General features: G+C 34.5%; 1 long non-coding RNA gene across 1 annotated transcript; it reads left to right on the top strand.

Moving 5' to 3' along the window:
• Positions 1 to 2,171: 2,171 nt before the first annotated feature.
• Positions 2,172 to 3,017, top strand: LOC123300838. Its single transcript, XR_006535407.1, has 3 exons — positions 2,172 to 2,269; positions 2,684 to 2,833; positions 2,901 to 3,017. It is a non-coding gene; the product is annotated as an uncharacterized LOC123300838 (long non-coding RNA).
• Positions 3,018 to 3,317: the final 300 nt, after the last annotated feature.

The raw sequence follows: 3,317 nt of genomic DNA, 5'->3' as shown, positions 1-3,317 counted from the left end.
ATATTTAAATAAAAATTTATTTATTTAATTAAATTTACAATTTAAGTTACACTTGTACAAAATTAAAGTAACAACAATTAAAAATAAATATTTTAATGAAACGAATTATTTAACAATCCGAACGTATGTCAAACGATTGTAATAATAAGTAATATTGAAACAAAGATATCCGAACCCGAACATACGTCAAAAAGTTTGGATACTAAGTATCATTTTACATTAGATAGTTTACTTTATATATGCTTTTAAAATACTGCTTAGTACTTAAGAGATGTATTTTAAAAGATCCTTTTTGTATATGATCCTTTGTACATCACTTTAGACCGTCCAGATGTTTTAACATTAATATTATTAAAGGTCAACTTTCTCGTTATATTTAAAGGACAGTTTTCTGAGAAATATTTGAGTATAGCAATATTTAAAATAAACTTTCTAAAATAACTCTTCTAATTTATGTTAACTAATAAACCTTTTCGTATTATGCACATGTTGCATTATATTTTGGTTTTAAGTAAAAAAAAAATATAAGTAATAGGGAATATATAATTCGAGCCCAAAGAATTGTAATGATCTCCTGCTCACTAAGGTTGGCTCCAATGATTTTAGATTTGAGTTTAATATCATCAATGAACGCCGTGAATAATTCCTCTGGACGTTGCCATCTATACAAGTGTTCTGATATGAGCAGGGACCTTTCGGCCGGCGCAAAAAATACATCTAATATCCTGAAGCGAAGGGAGTCCCAGGTGGGATAAGATTGGATATTTGTAGCCCACCATCTTTGAAAATTTCCGTCACAAAACTGGAGGAGATGTGTTAGAAGAGGTTTCTCCTCCAGGACGTGTAGCTCTGCGAGCTTTTGGATTTCCTCCAGGAATTTTATTATGTTCGGTTTGCTGGAGCCGTCACACCGAGGGAAGTCTTTGAAGTACGTATCTATGTTTACCTGATACTTAATTTTATACATATTATCTCCTAAATTACTATGTGATAAATTTATTAACGACTTATTCGCATTTTGATTGCAGGATTGGCTACATGATATCTTACTTATGGATTCACATAAATATTTTAATTGGAGATTTACCTCATGAATATCATGCTCGTGTGATGCGTTGAGTCGTGTTTGGGAACGCATAAACTGGATGACTCTTGATGGTGTGGCGTCCTCCTCTCCTACTGCTGTTGTTGTCGCAGGTTGCCCAGTCGGACCTGCATGTGCTGGTGGCGCAAGAACAGGATGAAGTGATGGAGTTGTATTCGATTGCGTAGTTGGCGCATGATTCACATGATATGGATACGTTGGAAGAGCTTGTCCGTACTGTGGAACACTCCCCAACCCATAACCAAAATACTGATGCAGTTGTGCAGACGACGCAGGTGGAACCATACCAGGCGCCGGATTCAATATCGGTACGTTTCCAGGACTCGTACCAATAGTTGATTGTGGTACATTTCCAGCCAATACTGTCGTGGGTAGGGTGGGATTGGCTTTCGACACTGATGGTGCTATTGTCGTAATACCATGAGCACCTGGAATATCTGGCGGAGTAGCGTAACTTGGTGAAGTTGCGTCAACAATGGTACCCAATCCAGCAGTGTTATTTGTTGTAGTTGATGTGTTGACGACGATTGTTGTCACAACCACTGGAACATCTGCTGATGATGTCGTGTGTTTGTTGGACCGTGTAGTCGGCATCCTCTGGCAGTTCACCTAGACGTTGCGCTCGTACGAACAATGAAAAAAAAATTAGTAGTATGTATTTTTTTTTGCAAAATTTATTTTAACTTATGAGCCAATAATCCTTTTTTTTTTTTTTTCTAATCCAGACTCGATCAAACTACCCTACGCTATATGCTACCAACTGTGGCATTTTTAAGATGACTTTATATTAAAATCTTCTATAAACTTGCCAACTGTGGCATCGATGACAAGTGGAAGCGTTTTTTATCCGCGATCTTAGTAAGTGTGATCGAATCTGAAAAAAATTTAAAGTGAAAAAAAGGAACGGTCTAGGATGGAGTAGTAGTCTGTGAAGTGACTACAACTCTATGGAGTATCAATAAAATGTCAAAATTATTTGACAGCAACAAAAGAACACATGTAAGTTTAGTTCTACACTTAGATTAATTTATTTAATTAAAATATAAAATATTCTTTTTATTTTTAGAGTTTACAAATATAACAGTGTTAAATTGATTAAATGTTAAAAATAATCTGAAACAAAATTCTCAAGACAAATGCACAATGTTAAATAACCTCTTTAAGGTAAGGTTTTTGTTTGTTAAATTAACTCAGTGTTTTTTTTCTTTTGTTTTTTTTTTATAAAATATGCGAAAACTATATTGAAACTGAACTGAATTGAACAGTTCCGATTTTGCGTTAAATTCTTCTGTTTAGTGAATCAAGTATCCATCTTCTGGCTCTGACCCGTGACTCAATTTATTCAATATTACACAGAGCAGAATCCGATGAAGCTTACGTACCGGCGAAGTATAACTCCGAATCGAAAGACTAAAGACACCCTTCAAGGGCTGTCTGCACTCGTGGTCAGCTACACTTCCAAAACGCGGTATTGATCACGTTCAACACCAAATTTAAATATTTAATTAAAATCGAATCGGAACTGTCCAATTGCGTATTGTTAAACTACGTATACTAAACGTTTTGATTTTTTTGTAGGTAAATCTCCAATTACATCGCTACAAAATTGGGACAGAAGGAAGATAATTAAAGTAAAGCAACGTACCTTGAAAATCTAGGCAAAACCACCACAGAATACCGAGCGTACACCTCCAAACAAACAACACCAGCCGTTGATGAAATGTCCAGGTATAATTAATTTGATCGTTCAAGTAAGTCCACTTCTTTGAAGTTAAACCAATTATTTTATTTCCAGATTAAAATGCCCAATCCATCAATTGTACGATGTAATATTAAAACGTGCTCGCGTTGCGGGCACGAACGTGTATCTTATTGATTTTAATAAATTTTATCCTTGATGTGTACCATTCAACGGTGATTTTATTAAGAGGCTCATCTTTTAAAATTGTCTGAGCTTTTTAGCTCCGTTCTGTGTTCCTACGCCGAACTACGTTGTTTGTTTGTTAATTTTATATAATTGTGTATGGTGGCTATTCACACGTTAGCGTGTATTGACGTCCGTTCACACGCTAGCGTGATTTTAATTCAACTTTTTTTTTTTTTGAGTGATTTTTCTTGTTTTTATTTTGTGTGTGTGTTTTAGATTTAAATAGGGTTTTTTTTGTGCTTCTTTTTTTTTTTTTTACTTATTTATTTATTTCTATTTTTTTTT

Source organism: Chrysoperla carnea, chromosome 5 (genome assembly GCF_905475395.1).
Source record: "Chrysoperla carnea chromosome 5, inChrCarn1.1, whole genome shotgun sequence".
NCBI classification, from domain to species: Eukaryota; Metazoa; Arthropoda; class Insecta; order Neuroptera; family Chrysopidae; genus Chrysoperla; species Chrysoperla carnea.
This window is presented reverse-complemented; position numbering and strand designations above follow the sequence as displayed.